The sequence below is a fragment of the Dromiciops gliroides genome, chromosome 4 (genome assembly GCF_019393635.1).
Source record: "Dromiciops gliroides isolate mDroGli1 chromosome 4, mDroGli1.pri, whole genome shotgun sequence".
Classification (NCBI taxonomy): domain Eukaryota; kingdom Metazoa; phylum Chordata; class Mammalia; order Microbiotheria; family Microbiotheriidae; genus Dromiciops; species Dromiciops gliroides.
The window spans coordinates 273,166,373-273,180,080 of NC_057864.1; the positions used below are offsets into that span (position 1 = coordinate 273,166,373).

Sequence of the window (13,708 nt, forward strand, 5' to 3'; positions counted from 1 at the left end):
TTATTGTGAGGATAATAAGAGGTAATATTTGTAAAATGCTTTGCAAACCCTAAAGCACTATGTAAATGCCAGCTATTACTGTTTCTTTTAGTTTGATAATACTTTTGATTATTTCTATAACTAATCACTTTTCTGACTGCATACATATACAAAACTGATTCTGGTATGATTCCCATATCATTAACTGATGTGCTAAGTCATAATTAATTTGATTGTGTGTGTGTGTGTGTGTGTATGTGTGTGAGTGTGATGTTTTCAGTGCTTGCCAAATCCAGCACCTATTGTTCTGGAGGAAAAAAATTGATACACAGACAAGAAGCTTCCAATTAACTTACAAGATGTTGACTTATTTTGTTAATCAAAACTGTATGTTTTCCAACATTTTCTTTTTTCCATCTTCTTTTATGCTCACTGAAATTATAAAGTTATCTAAGGGTATGTTGATTTGTTTTGGAGATTCTCATTAACTTTCCATATACTTTTTCTTCATCTTCATTCTCTTCAACTCCTAGTGACATATCGGCATCAACTATGATTTTTCCCCCCATATATTCCTCATGAGCGTTGCAAGTTGAAGTAATCAAAAGCATCATTACATGGTGTTTCTTGTCTTTGCATACAACATGAAACCAATTCCATTGATTCCTTTGTGTGTCTCTTCGAAGAGAACTATTAGCCATCCTTCTCTTTAGCAGAATTTAGCTGTATATTGAAGTCAGTCAGGTTGTTAATGTTTAGAGATGGCTTAAAATCAATGTCACTCTTAACACCCTCTGCCCTCTTATGTACCATTTCAACACTGTCAGAACAAGGTTATTTTAGGATGCTTCATGTACTCCATGTTCTTTTGCACTCCATGTCCTTGTACTACATATTCTTGTACTTCATGTTCTTTTGTTTCATATACATCATGTACCCAAGTACTACAACAGCTGTCATCTCATAAACTTGGAGTTTCCTCCAAAATGATGCCAATTGTAATCCATCCATGCCTTTTCGTTTTGACTTTTGTCCATATTCTCCCCAAAATTCACCACAGAGACTCCCCTCAACATCTTAGGGACCATCCTCTTCCCTTTGGTCTTAAGACCAAAAACAATTTCTGGATTTAGATGTCCTTTTAATCCAAACCATCCCAGAAGAACAAACTCTTTTTACAATGTATCTGATAGAGGAGCAGCTAGGTGGTGCCCTGGATTCCGAATGACCTGAGTTCAAATCTGAACTCAGACACTTGACACTTACTAGCTGTGTGACCTTGGGGAAGTCACCTAACCTTCATTGCCCCACAAAAAAGTAAAAAAAAACACCACAACAATATATCTGATAAATGATCATCCAGCTTTTTCTTGAAGATCACCAATTATGTGATCTTCAATGAGTCAGCCCATTCTACTTTTGGATGACTCTAATTTTTAGGATTTTTTTCCTTTCATAAAACAAAAATCTGCCTTTCTTTCTAACTTTCCATTGTTCCTCGTTCTGCCCTTGGTGCCAAACTAAGTCTCCCTCTGTAGGATAGAGATTTGAATATTGGAAGAAACCTATCATCCCAATTCCCCTTATCTGGACATTCTCCAGCTTATCTCCTCCTTATTTATACTTTTCTCTCTACTTACTCTGTTTCAAAGCTTCATCTATCCCTTGCCAGGAATATTGCAATGATTTCTCAGTTGGTCTCATAGTTTTTTTTGTTTGTTTGTGTTTTTTTGCAGGGCAGTGAGGGTTGTGACTTGCCCAGGGTCACACAGCTAGTAAATGTCAAGTGTCTGATGTCACATTTGAACTCAGGTCCTCATGAGTCCAGGGCTGGTGCTTTATCTATTGTGCCACCTAGCTGCTCTGGTCACATAGTTTTAATCTCTTCTCAAAACTATCTTCCACATAACCACCAAAGTAATTTTCCTAAAACACAGCTCTGACTATGTCACTTCCCTGTTCAATAAAGTCTAGTGACTCCCTTTTACTGCTAGGATAATGCACTGACTTTCCTGACTTCTAAAGCCCTTCCCACCTTGGCTCTAACTTACTTTTATAGCTTTATTATCATTTGCATCCCTTTACACACTCTGTTCTCTGGCCTTCTCATTGCTCCTCACATAAAAATGTTCCATCTCTTGCATCGGTTTCTTGGCAGTGTCTGTCTCCCATGAATGGGATGCACTCCTTCAGTTTACCTTTTGGAATTTGTTGTTTCCCTCAAAGCTCTGGTATAGATCCACTTTTTACATAAAGGTTTTCCTGATTCCTTCCCTACAGCAGCTACTATTAGCCTTCTCCCTCTAAAAAAAATCTTGTATTCATTTTGAATGCATTATATATAATTACATATACTAACATTGTCTCCCCTAATATAATGTAAGATTGCTTCATTACTGTCTTTGCATTTACAGGAATGATCATAGCTCCTAGCTTATAGTATGTGCCTAACTAATGAATGTTGACTGGTTGATTATCACTGTGATTTATTTTTTTCTCATAAAAGTATTTTATTATTTTCCAGTTATATTTAGAGATAGTTTTCAACATTTGTTTTTATAAGATTTCTAGTTTCAAAATTTTCTCCCTTCCTCCCCCCTCCCCAAGACTGCAAGCAATCTGATATAGGTTATATATGTACAATCATATTAAACATGTTTCTGAATTAGTCATTCTGTGAAAGAAGAATCAGAGCAAAAAAGAAAAACCTCAAAAAAGAGAAACAAAAAAAAATTAGAAATAGTATGGTTCAATCTGCATCTAGATTCCATGGTTATTTTTTTTTCTGGATTTGGAGAGCTATTTCTAACTATGTTCCAAAAGAATGCTTACCTCCCCTAGTTAAGACCTTTATAACCATTTATTTGGATTATTATAATAGCATACTAATTGCTTCCAGTTTCTACCTTCTATAATTCATCCTCCAAAGAGCTGTGATGATAATCTTCCTAAGGCAGGAAAGGAAGGAAACAGACATTTATCAAGGACCTACAATATATCAGGCACTCTGCTTAGTGCTTTTCAAATAATATCACATTCAATATTCACAACAACCCTGGAAGATAAGTGCTATTATTATTCCCATTTTATAGTTAGGGAAACTGAGACATGAACAGGTTAATTGACTTGCCCAGAGTCACATATCTGATAAGTAAGTGAGGTCAGATTTGAATTCAGGTCTGCCTAATTCCAGGCCCAGGTGTTCTATTTATTGTACTACCTGGCTGCCTTTAGGGGTATGACCATGTCCCTTCTTTGCTCAAAAATCTTCAGAGAATTCTATTGCCTTCAGGATAAAAATGCAAAGTCCTCTGACTGACATCTCAAATACCCCGACAAACAGGCTTCCACCTACCCTTTTATATTTGTTTCATATTGCTTTACATTCCATCCAAGCTGGACTACTTTTTAACCAACATCCCAGCATTCCAGCTACCAACTCCATGTTTTCACAAAAGTTATTCCCCATCCCTCTTCTTTAGAATCCTTAGTTTCTTTCATATTTCAGTTTAAAGATGTCTCCCAGGCAAAGCCTAAAGTCAGGAGACTCATTTTCCTGAATTCAGATTTGGTCTGTGACCCTGGGAAAGTCACTTAACCCTGTTTACCTCAGTTTCTTCATCTGTAAAATGAACTGGAGAAGGAAATGTACAGACCACTCCAGTATCTTTGCTTAAAATTGGGTCACAAAGAGTTGGGCATGACTTAAAAATGACTGAACCATTTATTTCTCTGTTTACATATATATCTTCCATAGGATAATATAGGCTCTTTAAGAGTGGGAACTCATTTTTGCCTTTGCATCAAAATCTAGTACAATGCTTTGTACAAAGTAGGTGCTTCACAAAAGTTTGAATTGAATTGAGTGTGATCTGTGCAATTACACAATATATAGTGCAAAGTACAAACTATTAGTTCGATGGTGGTGTATATGTATGTGTGTGTGTGTGTGTGTGTGTGTGTGTGTGTGTGTGTGTGTGTGTTTGTGGTAGAAAAAAAGCAAACTGTGGATTGTGCAACCCTTAAATGTTCCAAATTTCTCATTTCTTCCAATATTCAGTTTACTCAGTCAATTGGATTGTTAGGAATAGAGAATAATTTCTATCTTCCTGTGAATAAAAGTACACCTACAGATTCCTTCCTTAATTCTACCACTTAGAATCCTTCTTGTTGTTGTTCAGTTGTGTCTGACTCTTAGTGACCTTGTGGACTAAGTTGTCCAAAGGCTTTTCTTTGCAAAGATACTGGAGTGGCTTGCAATTTCCTTCTCCAGTGGATTAAGGCAAACACAGGTAAGTCACTTGCCCAGGGTCACACAGTTATCTACTATGCCTGCCTCCTAAAATCCTTAGCTTCTTTCAAAATATAGCTTAGACAAAAATAGCTTCTTTCAAAATATAGCGTAGTACTCGATCTCTGGTCCCCTTCCCCTTATTAGACATTTCTCTTTCTTGAAATTTTTTTTTGTGTTATACTTTGTACATATTTTGTTTTTATTTGCTTGTTTATAGCTTGTTCTTTTCCAGTATAATGTGAGACTTGAGGGCTGGAACTTTTCATTTTTGTCTTTGTATTCTCAGGGTCTTACATATGGTAAATGTTTAATAAAAAGATTAAGAATTGGATTAGATTCTGAAAGAAACAACCAAACCAAACCAAAACCACTATGCCCATTGTATCCACAATGCTACCTTTATTCTGGCTTTGTTTGCAGGTGGCTATCTGTGTAGTTCATCATTAAATTAGTCTATGATTTAAGACCATTTAACCATTAAAGAAGCATTTATTAAACACCTGTTGTATGCCCAGTATGTTTTCTTTTATTTCCATATCCATAAATGAATAGCTTCTTGACAATTTTTCAAAAATCTCAGGCAAAATTCGAGTTAAGGTACCTGCTACCTTCAGAAAATGACACTCTAATATTGTTGGAAATTATAAGAATTATGTGTCCTGGGGAGGGAATTGAAAGGGGTAAAAGAGAAGCAAGATTATTGGGTTTCGTTGAGATACAATGCAACTAGATTGGAGAGAATGTATCTTTTTTCTTTTCCACTTTTTTTTTCAGAATACAATATTCCTGGCAGAATGTATTTACAGTTGTAGGTATGCATTATACTTGAATGAATTTCTTTCTCTTGTGATTTCAAAAAATTCAAAGCATTTAAAACATATTCTCATCATAAAAGTACTTATTAAATGACTGATTTGCATTGTACCATACAATGACTGAAACCTTGCCATTTGGGAGCTCATCTTTTAAGTGACCTTGAGGCATAAATGGGGGAAGGAGGAAGAGACAGGTATCATCTAGATGAGAAAAATGTAGCACAGAAAGATTGTCAATCACAAGATTGGGAATAGAATGGACCATTCCCATCTCACAGTTCAGTGCTGTCTGCTGTATACTTTGTTTACTAAAATAAATCATCTTTGGCTTTTTAGCCTTAGGGCTTTTAGAAGTCAAAGCCCTTGAAAAATGCAAGGAAGGTAAGGTTTTCCACACTGTGAGATAATATCAGAGTGCCTAGTGACAATGGTTAGCTTTGAGAGTATGGCTTGAGTGTCTCTGAAAAATGGCATGTTTATTATATTAAAAAGCTAGGAAGTAATCTGGACCATTCAGCCTGTTTTACTCTCTCCTAATACCATGCACAGGGCTACCTAGGGACATTCGAAATAAATCCAACCTGGTCCTCTGTATGTAGGTGAAAAATGGTTCAAATAAACCACTGATGATATAAGTGCCTTGAGCAGTTGGGACTGATTAAAGATTTGGGACCTATAGCTTTCCAATCTATATCCAGAATTTCTCAAATGAGTTCTTTACTTTCTTTTACATCTTATCTTACAGATTTTCTTCTCATATCTCTCTCTGTACTTTGGGGAATATGAGATTCTCTGTCATGGTAAAATGAGAGTAGATAGACTTTCCTTTATGGTTTCTCCTAAATGGTGGAAGACAGAAAGCTATTTTAATATTATAAACTCCACTATACATTTATAGGATTTTTCTTTTCTTTTGACTCAGACTTATGATTTCATCCATGTAGCAATGCACATATGCATTCCATGTGTAATTTATAATCTTACCGGGTGTTTTTCAGGTACTTAGAGATTTGCCCATGGTCACAAGCTGGTATGTGTCTAAGGCAAGACTTGAACTCAGCTCTTCCTGACTTTCCTATGCCAACATGCCTATTTGAATTTATAGGAAACCAGTCAATCAAATAAACAAGCATTTATTAAGCACTTACTATGTGCTAGCCACTGTGCTAAGTGCTAGGGTTTTTACTAAAATGAAAACAACCTCTATACTCAAGGAGTTTTAATTTACCAGATAAGTTAAAAAAATTGCAATTAATTTATCCATGTGACACCAACTTATGAATATCATTTAGCTGGTCACAGTCTGAGGGAGTATATAGAGATTTAATATGAAATAGACTAGATGCGACCTGGTTCATTAGAGTCTGAGATTTTCATATAAATGTTTTGACCATTACATGGCAGTAAGCAGTAGGATATTGGAACATATAAAGGGAAGAATGCTGTATATCTGTGTTAATTTTAGGATAAGTAAAATGGTCAGTATCTTTAGTAGAATAATTAGTAATCACAGAAAAAAGCCTTGATGATATAGAGATTAAATATGGAACTGTACCTAGGCTGGTCATTCTGATGAAGGTAATATGGAAAATGGGCTGTAGTTTTGAGACTACTGGGAATGTATTCTGAGGTCCTCAAAAATGATCTTTCCAGAATAGAATTTTGGGAATGAGCCTTTAAAGAAAGGATAGGGGGTGGTTTTCTGAGATAGACGATAGAAACAGTGTTGGGCATAGGAAAATGCCACATGGCATTTACTCACAGGGGAAAAGAGCTGATTAGGGGAAGGCAAAGAATTAGGAAATATGAGACAGGGAAACTGTTGGAGGAGATAGATTTCAGATTTGATGTGAAAGGAAATAAGACATCCATGAAAAATCAAGACTATTAAAAATGTGAGTGTAACTATGAGTATTTATTGAGGGGGGAGAGGAACAGGAAGGAAAAAGAAATATTGTAATAATTAATGCAGGAGTTAAACAAAGTACGGGCAAGGGATTTGCCAGGAAGAAGGAAAAGAGCAGTCAGATTCAGAGCTTCTGTGAAGCAAGACTTGACAGGTGCCATCGCCTTCTTTTTATTCAAATTTATTTAGGCTCAAGGGTTTTGGATCTGTTTTTAAACCAGTTACTTATATGACCTAGAAATGAGAAGAATGAAAGAAAATAGCTTAAACTTTTTTTCCAGTTAAAAAAATAAATATAGGGCTACATAAAAACAATTGTATGTTGCCGGTGGAAATTAGGATATCATGCTAAGTCTTTAAATTAGAGGTCAGTATGTAGCAAGTGTGCCTATGTAAGTAAATCTGTGTGTTCACACACCTATGCATATCTAGGTATATGAAACTAAAATGCAAGATGATAGTAACTTAGTGATTAATATAAAGATAAAACATACACATATAGGTGTATTTATAACATCAAATTTCAGATTTAATTACTTTCAATGCCTTGGAAGTATAGTGCTTTTGGCCCTAAGAAAATGAGATTGGAGAGTGCCCCCCATACATACAAGGGCCCCCAAAGGTGTTCTATGATTTGAAATTCATTCTCATTACCAATCACATTGAAGAGAGATCAGGCTGAACAAACTTCAGAGGATCATATGTCTAGGTTTGAAAAAAATATCCTTGGAGGCCATAACACAATTCTATAATTTTATATTTGAGGAAACTTGAGGCCCAGGGAGGTTAGGAGACTTGCCCAAGATTACAAAGTGTCAGAGGTGGGATTTGAACCAAAGTTCTCTGAGTCTACAAGCCATGGTCTTTAATACTATGCCACACTTGCCTCTCTTCATTTGCTTATTTGGAAAGAGTCTGAGTCATCTACTGGATAAGTAATTCATGTTTTTTCAGTTTATATTTTAAAGTAATTATTTGAATTTTCACTGACTGTCCAGAGCTGTGCTAGACACCATAGGAGGAACAAGAAAACCTGACCTTGATCAGCTTATAGTCTTGTGAAGGAGAAGGGGCTAATATGCATCACAAATTAGAGAATAAAATATGGCAGTCTCTAAGATTATTACTTTATTTCTAGGCAAAAATGTCTGAACCATATAAGCCCATTAACTCTAAGTAGATAGTATTAATTTTAAAAAATATGGTATTTTCCCATTTAGTAGTATGACTATACATGAATGCAGGTCAACAGTGGATAGAGAATTGCCATTTCTGAGTGACAGGCAAATCATGCTGCCCCATTAGTAATTCACTGATTAAAAAATATTCTCAGTCCATAATAATTAATTATGTAAAATTCCTGAGTCTTCTTTGAGGAAGTCTTCGAAAAAACTCTTATACTTGATTTAGAAAGATTAGTGATATAAATGACAACGTAGACTTGTTTTTTTTTTTTTGTTTCTGAAAAAGCAACAAAAAAATTATGTTTCAATCTGTATTCAGATACCATCACTTCTCTCTCTGTAGATGGATTACATTTTTCATAAGACCATCGGAGTTGTCTTGGATCATTGCATTGCTGAAAATAACCGAGTCTTTCACAGCAGATCATCTCGTTATTTTGTATACAGTAGATTTCACTTCGCATCAGCTCATTCAGTTCCCTCCAGGTCTTTCTGATAGTATCTTGCTCATCATTTTTTTAATACTAAACTACATTTATATAGTACTTTAGAGAGAGATTTCCTTACAATGAACCCACGAGGTTGATTATTGCAACAGTAATAGCTAACTTTTATATAGTACCTTAAACTCGACAAAGAATTTTCTTCACAATAATCCAGCAAAGTGAGTACTATACATCTTGCCATCATCATCAATCGATCATCAATCAATCTTCATAATCATCCTCAGTTAATCCTCATCATAGCCAATCAATCCTCACCTTCTTCATTCAGTCATCATCATCATCAATCAGTTCTCATCATCAATCAATCCTAATCTTCCTCCAATCATCATCAATCCATCATCATCAATCATCATACATTACTCTTGCCTCTGCTTCAAAATTTTTTTCACAATTACTATTGTTAACTGTCTCCCTCCATCCTATTCCCTTCCCATGATATTTACTCTGTTTTCTATCTTCTTTTATCCTATCCCTCCTCAAAAGTGTTTTGCTTCTGACTGCCCCCTCCCCCACTCTGCCCTCCCTTCTTTCACCCCTCCCTCCTTATCCCCTTCACCTCCTACTTTCCTGCAGGGTTAGATAGATTAATCTACCAAATTGAGTGTGTATGTTATTCCCTCTTTGAGCCAACTCTGATGAAATTAAGTTCTTTGAGCTAATTCTGATGAGTGTAAGGCTCATTCACTCCCACTTCTCCCCCATCTCTCCCCCCACTCCATAAGCCCTGTCCTGATTCTTTCATGTGAGATTTCACCCCATAACATAGACTTGTATATATATATATATATATATATATATATATATATATATATATATATGATTATAAATGTTATGTGTGTGTGCATGTGTGTGTGTGTGTGTGTGTGTGAGAGAGAGAGAGAGAGAGAGAGAGAGATTGCTTAATACAGATTTCTTAGCCTAGAAGCAAAGGGCTTCTACAGTTTGAGATCAACCTACCCATTAGATGGAAAATTCCTTGAAGATTTGGTTTATGAAGGCAGGCTTTTTTTTTTTTTTTGGTGGGGCAGTGAGGGTTAAGTGACTTGCCCAGGGTCACACAGCTAGTAAGTGTCAAGTGTCTGAGGCCAGATTTGAACTCAGGTCCTCCTGAATTCAGAGACAGTGCTTTATCCATTGTGCCACCTAGCTGCCGCTGAAGACAGGCTTTTGTTATTTAGTTATTTTCATTGATGTCTAACTCTTTGTGACCCCATTTGGGGTTTTCTTGGCAAAGATACTGGAGTGGTTTGATAATTCCTCCTCCAGATAATTTTTTTCACAGATAAGTAAACTGAAACAAACAGAGTTAAGTGATTTGCCCAGGGTCACACAGATAGTAAGTGTGTGAGGCCAGATTTGAACTCAGGAAGATGAGTCTTCCTGACTTCAGTTCCAGTGTTTTATCCACTGTACCACCAGGTTCTCAGGAAAGTAGTCTAGTTTAGTGGAAAGAAAACTGGATCTAGACTCCAAGAACCTAAATTAACATCCCATCTCTGCCACTTATTACCCATGTAGCACTGAGCAAATTACTTAACCTTTCTCTGCTTCAGTTTTCCCATCTATAAATGAGGGGGCTGGATTAATTGATCTCTATACAACCTTCCTACTCTATATAGTTATAATTCTGTGTTTTATTCTATCTTTATATTTGTAAGGGAAAGGTGGGACTAGATAATCCTTGAAGTCCCTTCTAGCTGTTATGCAGGATCCTGTGATCCTAAGGGCTGAGCATGGTGCTTATGTGTTATACTGTATTGCATTGAATTATTCACTTCACTTCACTTCACTTCACTTCAATTCCACAAAACCAAAATGTGTTAAGAATTTATTTGCCTCTGGCATAAGCCCTATGCTCCAATCATTTAGACTATATTTTTCTGTAATTCTTTTTCTACCTCTGGGCCTTTGCTTAACTGTGTTCCCTCTGCCCTTCCCACTCCCCACCCTTCAGTATCTTCACCTCTCTAACGCATTTTTCAAAACGCAAATACTCCCACTTTTATATGATACCCCTGGCTCCTTTTACTGTTTTTGTTGCTGTTTATCCTTTGTTCTAGAAGAGGACCATGTCATGACTTGTAGGGAACTGAATTTAAGTGAGATTGGGCTGTGCGAAGATGCCAGTCTCACTCTCTCCTCCAGAGCCATCTGGGTCCAGTGGCAAGATATAGATAGGGATAAATGGAGAGACCCAGGGATGTTTAAGGCAATTGCGTTAAGTGACTTGCCCAAGGTCACACAGTTAGTGTCTGAGGTGAGATTTGAACTCAGGTCCTCCCAACTTCAGGGCCAGTTCTCTATCTACTGTGCTGCCTATAGTTGTCCCTCTCCTGTTACCATTTCAAACACACACACACACACACACACACACACGCACACGAGATCAATCTCTAACCTAAAATAAAACTTCCAACCCTACATATACTTAGAGAATTTATTTTGAATATACAGAGTAAGACAGCCTGGTGCAATGGAAACCCCCCTTACCTCCCCCTCCCCCAGCTAAATTTGGGGACATATGATATGAGTTTGAATCCCAGTACTATGTTTGCCACTCAGTGTCTATGCGGCCTTGCTTAAGTCATTTAATTTTGGGGCTTCAGTTTCTTCACCTCATAAAATGAGGTTGGGCTAGATGACCCTCCAACATTTCCACAGCACTTTGGTTGTGCCTCTTTTTAGGCATATGGCCAATCTACTTTGCTTTATGCTAGGTTTTGTGGTTGTCTTATCACCCTTCCTAGATAAGGAAGGTTTTTTTGGGACAGAGACTATGTTTTAATTATCTTTGTAACCTCCACAGAACTTTGTAAATAGTAGCTGCTCTATAAATGTTTGTTTGTCAAGGTGTCATTCTATTACACATATATTTGCCAATTTCCCCACTTGGGAAGTGAATATTATATATATATTTAATCCTTAGCCTGAAAACTTGGAAGCTTATGATGAATTGTGCTTTGAAGTTTTCGTTTTGACATAAGTTCAAAACTTGAGTAAAACTAAGAATTGTCAAAAAGATGTGAATTTAGGTCAAATTGAGAAAAATTGAGGCATTTCAGGTATCCGCAATGAGAATCACTTCCCTTAAATTTAATTCTTCCTTAGTGTTCATGTCTATATTTCTGAGGATGTATTTACTGTTTCCTTGTAGCCCCAGATTTCTTTATCAAAAGCAAATGGTCATTCTCCACAATTATTTGAGAAGTCTTTCACCCAATTTGTGTTTGCAAATCATACGATCATAGCAAGAAGGGAACTGAAGGCTAATCTAATCCAACCCTCTCATTTTACAAGTTCTAGAGAGGTCAAATTACTTGCTCAATGTCATAGAAATAGTTAGTTGCAGAAACTTGATTTGAACCCAGATCCTTTATTCCAGATAGAACACACCGACCACTTTGCTTTTTTATGTCGATTTCTGTCTTAGAAAAAGGAGCTCAAAAATGATCCCTCATTATTATACCTTTACACAATACAACTTTTTATTTTTTTATTTTTAATTTAATTTTAAATTTTATTATATTTTACAACAACAGGAGTATAAATGTTACTATACTTTTCAGAAGATGATGGGTATTTCACAGTTTTCTAGACAAAGAGATCTGCATTCTGTATTCCTGACAAGATACACTCAGCAGTTTTGAGTTGTTTTACCCATTGTGTCTTCAAGCCTGACACAGCACTTTGTTATTTCCTCTCTCTACTGGGTTTGGACTTCAGTAGTGGGTGAATTGTTTCTTGTTTACTGAATTTATCAAATGTTCTGCATTCTTTAGTCTAAAAGTGGGTGTGTGACTTTTCATAGTACCCAAACAATATTTAACATTTTAAGTCAGGGAAGTAGTCAGGGAAGATGCTAAGGGTTATCTTTTTTCCTTCATTCTTAACTTTTTTCCCTTCATCTTCTCTTAAGCAATCGATTGCCTCATATTTTGCCCTTCTGTCATGTGCTTAGTGTGGGTTGAAGGCAGCTTTTTTATGTGAAGTCAGAAACAAGATAATTTTGGCTGATTGAATAAATTATATTTTATTTTCAGGATGATTATGTAAGTTCAGGAGAGTCATCTTGAGTTTTAAAAATTTATTAATTGAAATACTTTGATGATAATATTTAATGAATAATAATTTTCATGATAATATTGAGAGACATTGTGAAAGAGTGTTTAGAGGACTGGCTTGGAGTACGATGACTTCATATCCTGCCTCTTACATGTACTTACTTTGTGATTATAGGGAAATCACTTAACCAGATAAATGCTCCAAGAAATTCCCCTAGTCTATAAGTTGCATATGAGTTCAATTCAATTCAACAAGCATTTATTAAATATATACAAAGTGCCACGTATTGTGCTAGGTTCTGGGCATAAAAGCACAAAAATAAAAGTCTTTCCCCTCAAGAAGTTTGCATTATATTGGAGTTCTGATTTGTATTGGTGGATACCATTTCCACATTAGGAGTTTCTTATGCAATCACAGTTTGGGAATTTCAATAATGAAGTTATGATATTATGCCACACACTTGTTTGATACTTTATTTTAAGGGGAAACCATTTTAAGTTTTAATATAAATCATAAGGTCAGCAAATGTGAATAAGTAAAACAAAATATGCTTTTCTGGATTTAAATGAGAAGATAGCCTATGATATATTGACGAGTTATTTTCAATATAGAAAAATGTCATTACTTGAAATAAGGATATGTACACACACACACAGAGGCCTATACATGTAGGTATATATTAAGATAATGATATAAGCATTGCCATTCTAAATGATAGTGTATATAGTTTCATGCTGCATAGTTTGTCTACTTTAATCAATTTTTACATTAACAAGTTCATAGAATCATAGATTTTGAACTGAATGGTCCTAGAGAGGTCATGTAGTCAATCTTCTCATTTTACAGATGAGGAAATTGAAGCCCAGAGAGGCTAAATGTTTTACCCAAAACCACACATGTAGTAAAGAGTAAATGGGGGGGGGGCAGCTAGGTGGCACAATGGATAAAGTACCCGCCTTGGA

General features: G+C 36.0%; 1 protein-coding gene across 1 annotated transcript in view; it reads left to right on the top strand.

The window, feature by feature from the left end:
• LOC122726312 (muscular LMNA interacting protein) overlaps window positions 1-13,708 on the top strand; it is a 402,484-nt gene that overhangs the window by 173,896 nt on the left and 214,880 nt on the right. The gene's annotated exons all lie outside the window — the stretch shown is intronic.